Genomic DNA, 12,555 nt, shown 5'->3' with positions numbered 1-12,555 from the left:
GAAAAAAATAAGCGCGCAAAAAAAAAATCAGCGCGCGCCTCGAGCAGCCGCTCTCCCCGGGAACGGCATTCTCACCGGCATTGCTTAAACACGTGCCTGTGAGCAGCCGTTAGCAAGATGAGTTCTAAGGTATCGGAAAAGCCTAAAAGAGCTCGTAAGGGTGTTAGACTTGGCGTAAAACTAGACATAATTAAGTGTTCCGATCATGGTGAATGAAGTAAGGACAAAGTGAGTTTGGCTTGTGGAAGTTGACAAAGATGATGTTGAAGAGGTTTTGGCATCCCATGACCAAGAACTGATAGATGAAGAGCTGATGCAATTGGAAGACGAAAGGATAACAATCGAAACCGAATGAGTAATGATAAAGTACGACTTTAAATTTGAACAGGTACGTAGGTTTAGGGGATATTTGCAAGATGGTTTGAGTGCTTATAAAGAACTGTCTGATAGAAAAATGTGCGAGGCTCAGCAGTCAAGCATACTGTACTGTCGTTTTTCAAGCCTTCCACATCAGACGACGAACCTTGACCTTCGACATTGAGGCGGGCAGAAATAGAAGAAGATGACCTGCCTGCCCTGACGAGGAGACCCTGTGACCCACCACCCCAACCCAAAGGGCACGGACAGATACTGATTCACAGAGAATGCAGCGGTAGCCGGGAGGCACACAGCACACCTTTAAGAAAAAAAGCCGAAATAAACATGCTAATTAATTAGGTGCCGCTCGACATGTAATTGTCGGCCCGGATCAGAGGCGACGTAATCGGCAAACGCCTCTGATCTGGGCCGACAATTACGTGCCGGGCAGCTCCTAATTAATTAGCTTGTTTATTTCAGCTTTTTTCTTAAAGTGTCATAAGGAGGTGGTTGGGAATGGACCCAAGTGCAAGACACAGACACTGAAGTACTAGGGACAGGACTAGGATACAGGGTGAGGGCAAGGCCATGGACACGAAAACCCGGAACCCGGAACAGGACTGGACAAGAGAGCTAGGAGTCCAGGCTTGGACTCCGAGCCAGAGACTGGATAAGGACCCGGTATCTGGGTCTTGCCTCTGGCTTGGACCCCAGAACTAGGCAAGGACGAGGCTTGGCAGGAGGCTGGAGACTTGAAGCGAGGCTTGGCAGGAGGCAGGAGACGAGGCGAGGCTTGGCAGGAGGCAGGAGACTGGAGTCTTCAGGCTTGAGGCTAGAGACTAGAGACTTGAGGAGAGGCTTGGCAGGAGGCAGGAGGCTGGAGTCTTCAAGCTTGAGGCTAGAGGCTAGAGGCTAGGGACTAGAGGTGAGGCTTGGCAGGAGGCTGGAGATTTCAGGCTTGAGGCTAGAGGCTAGAGACTAGAGGCGAGGCTTGGCAGGAGGCAGGAGGCTGGAGTCTTCAGGCTTGAGGCTAGAGGCTAGAGACTAGAGGTGAGGCTTGGCAGGAGGCTGGAGATTTCAGGCTGCAGGCTTGAGGCTAGAGACTAGAGGCGAGGCTTGGCAGGAGGCAGGGGGCTAGAGTCTTCAGGCTTGAGGCTAGAGGCTAGAGACTAGAGGCGAGGCTTGGCAGGAGGCTGGAGGCTGGAGACTTGACTGGAGGCTGGAGGCTAGAGGCTCCTCCTGGGCGGGGCACGGTACTCCTGGGTAGGGTGCGGTACTCCTGGGCAGGGGGCGGATCACCACCCAACAGAGGCAAGGGACAGGAAGGGACAGAACCAACCGCAGGTAACGGCAAGACAGCCTGGCTTACCTGGGCGGAGGCAAGGGACAGGAAAGGAGCTAGGTACAGGGTGGCTCCAGGACAAGACTGCAGGCGAGACGAGGACAGAGTTACCAGCAAGATAAGGCAAGGCTTCAGGCAATGCAAGGCGAGACGAGAACTTCAGGTGAGGCGAGAGTTACCGGCAAGACAAGGCAGGGCTTCAGGCGAGGAAACAGAAGGCAGAGGAAGGGATACAAGGAGTAAGGACAAGAACAATCCAGCAGCCATGCCCTGGTCTCTGAAGGTATTTATGCAGCCAGCCCCAACGAGAATCAGCTGCCTGAATTAGAGCTCAACAGGAACAGAAACAGGGTAGACAGGAAAACCTGGAGCAAGGGTCGATGGACCAGACCGTGAACCGGAATACGGACTTCACGGACCAGACCATGACATAAAGATGTGCTGGGTGCCTCCTGGCTACCGCTGGACCCCTGCATCTCCGTGGATTGGTATCCGGTCGCTGCCCAGAGGGTGGGGGCCACTGCTTCACCCAAACTCCAACGACTCAGTCTAGTACACCATCAGTGTGCTCTGCGCTGTCCCAATTACGGTAAGTGATACTACACTGTACATACATTATTTGTACTTTATATTGGCTGTGTATTTTTACATGTTATTTGGTATGATTTGGAGCTTCATAGCTTAAAGGTTATTGGAGAGCTCTTGCGCCGTGTTTTTGCCAACTGCACTTGTGTGAGAGTTTCACTACGAAGAACAGTTCAGGTAATGATTGTGGAAAAGTATTTCTACCTTATATAGGCTGTGTAGTTATCGTATCATTCCTGCTTTTACTATATATTACTGTTATTTTAGGTTTAATGTGTTATTTGGCATGATTTGGTAGGTTATTTCTGGGTCTGCGAACGCTCACAAAATTTCCCCATATAAATAAATGGTAATTGCTTCTTCGCTTTACGACATTTCAGCTTACGAACCGTTTTATAGGAACGCTCTACCTTCAGATGGCAGGGGAAACCTCCAGTACTAACTCAGCCATGATGGAATGGTGGAGCAGACTCGATAGGCTGAGTGGCCTAATTCTTCTCCAATGTCTTATGGTCTTTAAACCTGTGCCCTCCAGTTTTCCCTTTCCCTGGGAAAGAAACTAAGTGCATTCACCCTATTTGTGCCCCTCATGATTTTATACACCTCTACATACAGTAGTTATCTTCCCCTACACTCCGAGAAATGAAGTGATAGACTGCCTGGCCTCTCTCTGTAACTCAAGCCCTCAAAGCCTGGCAACAGTCTCAAAAACCTCCTTTGCACCTCCAGCTTAATGGTGTCTTTCCTATGACAGGGTGACCACAGTTGCGCACACATCTCCAGGACAGATTCACCAACAGCTTGTACAGCTGCAATATATCTTCTCAGCTCCTATGTTCAAGTGTCCTGAATGATGAAAGCCAGCATGCCAAATACCATCCAATGATAATTACCTGTGATGCCACAATGGAACAAGGGAAATATGTAATTGTACTCTTTGGCCCCTCTGATCTACAACATTCCCCAGGGCCCTACTGTTTGCACAGTGACGAGTGGTGTTCCAGAGGAATCTGCTCTGTGACCCCTGCTCTTTGTGGTTTTTATAAAATGAAGAAATGGAAGGAAGGATTATATGTTTGCAGATGACATGGAGGATGGTGGTGTTGTGGACCATGTGGAAGTTTGTTGCAGGTTACAACAGGATAGTGACAGGATGCAGAGCTGGGCTGAGATGTAGCAGGTGGAGTTCAATCCAGAAAAGTGTGAAGTGGTTCACTTTGGAAGGCCAAGCTTGAAGGTAAAGTTAATGGAAGGACCCTCAGCAGTATGGAGGAACAGCAGGACCCTGGGTTCCCAGCCCATAGATCCCCCAGATTTGCCATGGAAGTTCATAGGGTGACTAAGATGGCATATGGTATGTTGGCCTTCATTAGTCAGCAGATTGAGGATTCAGCTCAGGAGTTGCGAGGGAATATTGCAACTCTTTAAAACTTTAGTTGGAGCACATTTGGAGTATAGTGTCCAGTTCTGTTTGCCTTATTAAAGGAAAAATGTGGAAGCTTTAGAGAGGGTGCAGACAAGATTTACCAGGAAGCTGACTGGATTAGAGAGCATGTCTTATGAGGATAGGTTGACTGAGTTAGGGCTTTTCTCTTTGTAGCAAAGGAGGATGAGAGGTGACTTGACAGAGGTGTATAAGATGTTAAGAGGCATACATAGAGTGGACAGCCAGTACCATTTTCCCAGGACAAAAATGGCTAATTGATTAGAGAGCTTAAGATAAAATAACCTTTAGGCGTTCGTGATCATAATATGATCAAATTCACCCTGAAATTTGAGCAGGAGAAGCTAAGGTCAGATGTATCAGTATTACAGTGGAGTAAAGGGAATTATAGAGGTATGAGAGAGGAGTTGGCCAGAATTGAACACTGGCAGGGATGATGGCAGAGCAGCAATGGCTGGAACTTCTGGAAGCAATTCGGAAAGCACAGGATATGTACATCCTACAGAGTAAGAAGTATTCTAAAGCAAGATGACACAATAGTGACAGACAGGAGAAGTCAAAGCCAACATAAAAACCAAAGAGAGGGCATATAATAGGGCAAAAATTAGTGGGAAGTTAAAGGATTGGGAAGCTTTTAAAAACCAACAGAAGGCAACTAAAAAAACAAACATGATGATGGAATATGAAAGTAAGCTAGTCAAAAATATTAAAGAGGATACCAAAAGTTTCTTCAGATTTATAAAGTACAAAAGAGAGGTGAGAGTGGATGTCGGACCATTGGAAAATGATGTTAGAGAGATAGTAATGGGGGACAAGGATATAACGAATGAACTGAATAAGTATTGTGCATCAGTCTTTACTGTGGAAAACCCTTGTAGTCCACTAGCACTTCTTTCAGTTAGTCCTGACAAAGGGTCTCGGCCTGAAACATCGACTGCACCTCTTCCTAGAGATGCTGCCTGGCCTGCTGCGTTCACCAGCAACTTCGATGTGTGTTGCTGGTGTGGTGGAAGTTCCAGGTGTCAGGGGGCATGAAGTGTGTGAAGTTACCATAAATAGAAAGAAGGTTCTTGGGAAAATGAGAAGTCTGAAGGTGGATGAGACCTTCTGGACCAGATGGGATACACCCAGAGTTCTGAAAGAGGTAGCTGAAGAGATGGTGAAGGCATTAGTAATGATCTTTCAATAATCACTAGATTCTGGAATGGTTCCAGAAGACTGGAAAACTGAAAATGTCACTCCACTCTTCAAGAAGGCAGTGAGGCAGAAGAAATAAAATTATACTGTCACGTACCCCGTGATGGGAATAAAGAACCAGCAGAAATAGAAAACACTTTCAAGTCCAGTATTGCTATTAACTAATAATATTTATTAGTAACTATGCAATACAGTAATATAAATGTAGATAAATCAAACAGGTTAGCAATGATCAGTAAGTGTGGAAATATATGTATGAAAAAACCAAGTTTTTTCAAGTCTAGGGGTAAAAAGATATTGTCTTACAGTGATGAGTAAAGTTCAGTTCAGTTCGTGATATTGAGTGATGGAGTGAGAGGGAGGGAGAGATTTGAGTCTTCAGTTGAGCTGACGCCGTCAATCTTCTCGTTGTCCTCCGAAATATTTTAAAAGTCACCAACTGTGACCACAACAAAGGGGACCGGTTTCCTGTGGTGGAGCTATCACCCAGGCAAGGGTGGACACGTGGACAACTCCCCACCAGTCACTGCCTTTTCTTTTCACTGCAAGAGCCACTGATCAATCCTCCAAAAACCCACTTTTCCTGTGGGCACAACAAAGCTCATTCAGTGTCCACAAACATGTGTCTGAGGTCTATATCATCTGACCTCTTACTTATCTCACCGTACTGGATACCAGCTGTCATTCAAATAACTCGGCTTATCTCTGTCTGTGGAAGAATACAAGCAGGCGATGTCCTTAGAGAAAGTATAAACAACCCGTGAGCAGTCTTTGTCTCTCTCTCTCTTTTCAAAAGCACATGCCGGTGTTAAATAACTCTCTTTCTCTCTCTTTTCAAAAGCCCAGTTCATTGCGGTAATCGAGCACATTTCATAGGGGTAATTCAGGACCCGGTCACAATACGCCAGTTAGTCTGACCTCAGTGGTTGGGTACATGATGGAGTCAATTATTAAGGATGAGTTCTCAGGGTACTTGGAGGCACATGATAAAATAGGGCATAGTCAGCATGGTTTCCACAAGGGAAAATCTTCCCTGACAAATTTGTTGGAATTCTTTGAGGAAGTGAAAAGCAGGATAGACAAAGGAGTATCGGTTGATGTTGTGTACTTGGATTTTCAAAAGACCTTTGACAAAATGTCATACATGAGGTTGCTTACAAGCTATGAGCTCATGGTATTACAGGAAAGATTCTAGCATGGATAAAGTAGTAGCTGATTGTCAGGAGGCAAAGCGTGGGAATAAAGGGAGCCTTTTCTGACAGGCTGCCAGTGACTAGTGGTGTTCCACAGGGGTCTGTGTTGGGACTGATCCTTTTTACACTATGTCAATGATTTGGATGACGGAATTGATGGCTTTGTTGCAAAGTTTGCAGATGATATAAAGATAGGTGGAGGGGCAGGTAGTTTTGAGGAAGTAGGAGAGGCTACATATTGACTTAAGACAGATTAGGAGAATGGGCAAAGAAGTGGCAGATGGAACAGAGTGTCGTGAAGTGCATGGTCATGCAATTTGGTAAAATAATTGAAAGTGTTGACTATTTTCTAAATGGAGAGAAAATATAAAAAACAGAGACACAGACAGGTTTAGGAGTCCTTGTGCAGGATTCCCTGAAGGTTAATTTGCAGGTTGAGCCTCTGGTGAGGAAGGCAAATGAGATGTTTGCATTTATTTCAAGAGCACTAGAATATAAAAGCAAGGATGCAATGTTGAGGCTTTATAAAGCACTGGTTAGGCCTCACTTGGAGTATTGTGAGCAGGTTTGGGCCCCTCTCTTAGAAAGAATGTGTTGAAACTGGATAGGGTTCAAAGAAGGTTCATGAAAATGACTCTAGGATTGAATAGCTTGTCATATGAAGAGTGTTTGATGGCTCTGGGCCTGTATTCACTAGAATTCAGTAGAATAAGGGGTGACCTCATTGAAACCTATCAAATGGTGAAAGGCCTTGATAGAGTTGATGTGGAGATGATGTTTCCTATGGTGGAAGAGTCTAAGACCAGAGGACATAGCTTCAGAATAGAGGAGTGTCCTTTTAGAATGGAGATGAGGAGGAATTCCTTTAGCCAGAGAGTGGTGAATCTGTGGAATTCTTTGCCACAGGCAGTCATAGAGGCCTAATCTTTATGTGCATTTAAGACAGAGTTTGGTAGGTTCTTGATTGGTCAGGGCATGAAGGGATATGGTGAGAAGGCAAGGAAATTGGATATGATGAAATAGCAGAGCAGACTCAATGGGCCAGCTGTTCTAATTCTGCTCCTGTACCTGTGGTCTTATGGTCTAATACAAGAGGACATACTTTCAAGTTGATTAGAGAAAAGTATGGAGGAAGGTTTCTTACACAGAGAGTGGTAAGTGTGTACGCACATTGCTGGGGACGGTGACAGAAGCAGATACATTCAGAACATTTCACAGATTCTTAGAGTGACACATGGACGAAAAAATGGAGAGTTGTGTGAGAGGGAAGGGTTAGAGTAGATTGACCTCGGAGTAGTTTAAAGGGTGGACACAACAACGTGGGCTGAAGGGCCTGTGTTTTGTTGTGCTGTCCTCTGTTCTATGTTCACTGTGAAAGTCCTACCTTGGTTTAAATCTCTACACTGGGGATTGGTGGGGATTGGTGCTTTCCTGCCATCACGATACCGATGTAAGACAGAGGTGAACTTCAGTGAGTAATGACCTGAGGAGAGTGTTCCATTTGCCATCTTGATCAATTAAATCAAAGGCTTCAGTGCAAAATGCTGTACATAGTGGCCGGTGGTTCTCCCTGAATTTATTTAGAGATACAGCACGGTAATAGTCTTTTCTGGCCCAACAAGTCCGAGCTGCCCAATTACACCCATGTGACCAACTGCCCAGTTACACCCATGTGACCAGCTAACTGACTAACCCACGCATCTATAGAAAATGGGCATCCCAGTTACACCTGTTACGAACTCCGTAACTGGGTTGCCAAACCAGCAGAAATGGATCACTCAGTTGGAGTCTGGATTACTAGAACTAAGAAAATTTTATTAAAGAAACAAGCAACACAGTACTCTAATCAAAAGGATAATAAATGCAACAGTTCAGCAATGATAAACACACATGTACACAGAGTTAGGATAACAGGATCAATCAAGCTCTATCGTCGTCTAGGGGTAAATGACCAGTTTCAAAGTGACGCAAAGTTCAGTTCAATTGAATTCAGTTCAGTTCGCAGTAATCACTGCCGTGGGAGATGGGCATTGGGGGGAAGGAGAGAGAGAGCAAAACGAATGAATATTCAAATGGCTTCCGCACAGACCTTCAATATTCTTCGCAGTCAGCTTTTGGGCGAGCCCTTTGTGATGTCTTCTGAGGTCACCGACCGCGACCCCTCCGTTTCCAGATACAATCGTTTCTCTGCGGTGAACCTGGCACCCAGGCAAGGGCAGACACACACCAGGTTCCCGCTGATCGTGCCTTTCCACCCTGTGCGTCTATGGCTTGGTCCCGCGACCAGCCTTCCAAAACCTCCCACCGACTTGTGGGAGGCGCACCGCTTCCAGGGTCTCGTTACCTCGTGGTGTCGTGTGTGTCTTGCCTTCGCGAACCTGTCCCTTTTTATCCCCCTGCTGGGGTATCACCTGTCCATCACTTCAAACAGTTCAGGATTCAAAGGGGGAGCCGATCTTGACAGCTCTCCTTCCGTTAAACTCTCCCGTTCCTTCATTAACATCTCCAAATGCTGCTCCATTGTTTTCCTTATCTCTCTTTCTCCTGAAGACAGGTGGCAGACCAACTGCTGATCCCACTGGTGCCAGCACAGGACAGCTAACATCTTAATCAATGTGTATTCTTGTCACACCTCCCACCTTTAAGGATTTTTACTGGGGTAAAAATTACAAACACTAATACATTATTTGATACGCACAAATATACATCTTTATCAGCTATTTGGCTAATACAGCGAATTCGAAGTTGTCAACACCTGACAGAGAGTCAGCCATCACATTTTCTGTTCCTTTTATATGTGTTATTAATTATCCCTTAAACCAGGCTCCAACTTAGCAAACTTCATAGTGGCCAAAAATACTGATGAATTGCGATCAATGTAACCTCTCATTGGGTTTCGTCCCGGACCACAATAACAAGGGTCGTCCCATTCCGACTTAGTTTTCTCTCGCAAGGGCTTAGTAGGAGGGGGAGGGGTAGTAACCGCAGAGTTATTGCAAAACTTCCTACAGTACCCCACCATCTCCAAGAGCGTTCTGAGGGCCCTCTTGTCTGTCGGGGTTGGGATGTCAGAGATAGCCTGCACTGTAGCTTGCATCGCTGTCAGCTGCCCCTGTGTCACCACAATTCCCAGATAAGTGACCTTCGTTCGGCCGAACTCATTTTTTTCAAGGTTCACTATCAAGCTGGCTTCAGACAGCCGTATTACATCGCCAATACACACCTCTGTGTTTGTCAGTCCTTTAGTCACTGAATTACTCATTCTATATGGATGTTGCTCACTAGGCTGACCTAGCGTAACAAACACCACCCAGCGTCCCAGTTCTTTGCATCGCCTCGGGACAATCAAACACACGTGTGCGAGTCGTTTAATTACTTCTCCTAAAGAGTTGCTTTGTTCGGGGATTAAGGGAGAGACCTTATCAACAGAGCTGGCCAAAACAATAACCTTCTCCCATCTGGTCGGTACCATACTCATCTTTTCAAAATGGTTTTCTTCTCTTATCAGGGGGACCCTAGCTTCATTGATTTCTGCACTAACACCGACTAGGTTTGTTAGCATATCAAAAGCCTGTGACAGTCTCAGTTCGCGTCTGCCATAATCAATAACATCCTTCCTCCGGTGCAGCCAGTAAACCTCTTTCATGATTCCACCAACTGTTTCCTTCAGCACCTCAAAATGTCCAATGGGGGGGTACCTTGTGGGCCAGGTTAAAAATCTCATCCCCGTAACTCTTTTGTACCACCTCCCATTCCTCATCTGCGGGTACGGTACTTGGTCTCCCTTTCTTCCTTAGCACTCCCTCCTCCACACAATAGCCTACTGGCTCTCTTTTTAATTCTGCGTCAGAGAGAGCTGTCTCCGCCAAAACCATCAGCCCCTCGTCTCGCACCTGCACCTGCACGAATTCTTTTCTGGCTAATGCTAAGTCTGTCTCAGCTCTCTCACTACCTCTTGTTTCACTACACTCCTTCTTTTCACTTTCTACCCCCTTCTCGTACAAGGTTGGCAGAAACGTCTCAGCTAAATTTACTTCGGCAGTCCCGTGATGAACCTGTGAGTCCATGGGCAGGGCCTCAATGCTGGCAGGCTGACTTGTCAATCTCACGGCTGGGAACACGATTCCCCCGGCGAGGTCATTACCGAGCAAGTCTTCCACGCCTTTCATCGGTAATTCAGGCCTCACCCTGATCGTGACTAGTCCAGAGACCAAGTTGCTTTGTAGGTGTATCTGGTGCAAAGGGACTGCCTCTGTCCCTCCCCCAATACCTTTTACCTTGACCTCCCCAGTCTGGGTCTCTGAGCTAAACTCTAATACACTCTTCAATATCAATGACTGACACGCTCCTGTGTCTCTCCAGATCCACACTGGAACTGGGTTTAACCCCTCCTTCACCGACACCAATCCGGCCGAGATGAACCTCTCGCGCCCTTCCTGAACTTTGGCAGACCTTTCCTCTCCTAGCGGTTCGTTTACCAGCTCGATATAGCCAGTCAAAATCACCCTTTTTCCTTTTCCCGTCTCCTACTTTGGGGCAAAGCACCTGGACGTAAAGTGTCCGACTTTCCCACAATTATAACAGACGACCCCAGGAGACTTCCTACCAGACTGCTCCCGGTCTACCTTATCCTTCTCACTAGTCCCCGGCTTACTTTCTGACTTTTCTGGTGGACTCTTCCCGCCGTCCTGACTACCCTTCTGGTAGCCTTTACTTGCGGCAAATTTCATTTTATGCATCAACGCATACTCATCCGCTAACTTAGCAGTTGCAGCTAACGTGGCTGCCTCTTTTTCATCTAGGTAGGGTCTCATACCCTCAGGGACACAATCTTTAAACTGCTCAATCAGGATCAACTGTAGCAGTCTGTCATAATCCCCCTCTACCCCCTTCGAGGCGCACCAACGCTCACAATATGTCTGCATCTCACGGGCAAACTCTAAATACGTGCGGTCCCACTGCTTCCTCGCATTCCGGAACCTCTGCCGGTATGCCTCCGGGACCAACTCATAAATCCTGAGGATGGCCTCTTTCACCACCTCATATCTCTGGGCATCTTCCGCGGACAAAGCTGAGTAAGCTTGTTGGGCTTTCCCTTTCAGTACACTCTGAAGCAAAACAGCCCACTTATCCCTCGGCCAGTCCTGACTGGTAGCAACTTTTTCGAAATGGAGAAAGTACCGATCCACATCGGTATCGTCAAATGGGGGAACCAGCCTAACCTCTTGGGTCGTCCGGAACCCTCCACCTTGGTTCGGCACGGGCCCCTGCTCTGCCCTTATCTTTAACTTCTCCAGCTCAAATTCCCTTTCCCTCTGTTTCTCCTCTCGCTCCAACTGTCTCTCTCTCTCTCTATCCTGCCTTTCTAACTCTCTCTCCTGCCTTTCTAACTCTTTCTCTTCGTGTTCTAACTGCCGTACCCGGAACTCGTGTTCGTGTCTCAGTTTTTCAAGCTGTACCTGTACAGCGTCTCCAGCAGGTTTTTCAATAGACACCACCTCCAGCTCCCCTTGGGGAAACACACCTTTAGATACATAGTGATCTACGATAGCTCTGTGTATCTCCTCTCTCCTCGTTGTCGACTTCCCCTTAGCAAGATTCAACCGTTTGGCCACAGCCGCCAATTCCGCTTTCCTGGCATCCTCTAATGCCTCCAAGGTCGGCGCCTTTATAAATTCCTCAACCTCCATTTCTGCTGTTTGTCTTTTCTTTCTTTCGGGGATCTTAACCCAATCAATTTACTCCGTCCCAAATTTAGCGTTCAAAATCCCGGACGAGAACCCACTTATGTTACGTACCCCGTAACTGGGTTGCCAAACCAGCAGAAATGGATCACTCAGTTGGAGTCTGGATTACTAGAACTAAGAAAGTTTTATTAAAGAAACAAGCAACACAGTACTCTAATCAAAAGGATAATAAATGCAACAGTTCAGCAATGATAAACACACATGTACACAGAACTAGGATAACAGGATCAATCAAGCTCTATCGTCGTCTAGGGGTAAATGACCAGTTTCAAAGTGACACAAAGTTCAGTTCAATTGAATTCAGTTCAGTTCACAGTAATCACTGCCGTGGGAGATGGACAGTGGGGGGAAGGAGAGAGAGAACAAAACAAATGAATATTCAAACGGCTTCCACACAGACCTTCGATATTCTTCGCAGTCAGCTTTCGGGCGAGCCGTTTGTGATGTCTTCTGAGGTCACCGACCGTGACCCCTCCGTTTCCAGATACGATCGTTTCTCTGCGGTGAACCTGGCACCCAGGCAAGGGCGGACACACACTAGGTTCCCGCTGATCGTGCCTTTCCACCCTGTGCATCTATGGCTTGGTCCCGCGACCAGCCTTCCAAAACTTCCCACCGACTTATGGGAAGTGCACCGCTTCGAGGGTCTCATTACCTCATGGTGTCGTACGTGTCTTGCCTTAGCGAACC

At 46.7% G+C, this 12,555-nt stretch overlaps 1 protein-coding gene across 1 annotated transcript in view; it reads right to left on the bottom strand.

Moving 5' to 3' along the window:
- Positions 1-10,490, bottom strand: part of LOC134358250 (uncharacterized) — a 379,599-nt gene extending 369,109 nt beyond the window's left edge. Inside the window, exon 1 of the mRNA XM_063070266.1 lies at positions 10,402-10,490. The gene's annotated coding sequence lies outside the window, so the exon portion shown is untranslated. The remainder of the gene's footprint in view (positions 1-10,401) is intronic.
- Positions 10,491-12,555: the final 2,065 nt, after the last annotated feature.

This window comes from Mobula hypostoma, chromosome 18 (assembly GCF_963921235.1).
Source record: "Mobula hypostoma chromosome 18, sMobHyp1.1, whole genome shotgun sequence".
In the NCBI taxonomy this organism is placed as follows: Eukaryota; Metazoa; Chordata; class Chondrichthyes; order Myliobatiformes; family Myliobatidae; genus Mobula; species Mobula hypostoma.
This window is presented reverse-complemented; position numbering and strand designations above follow the sequence as displayed.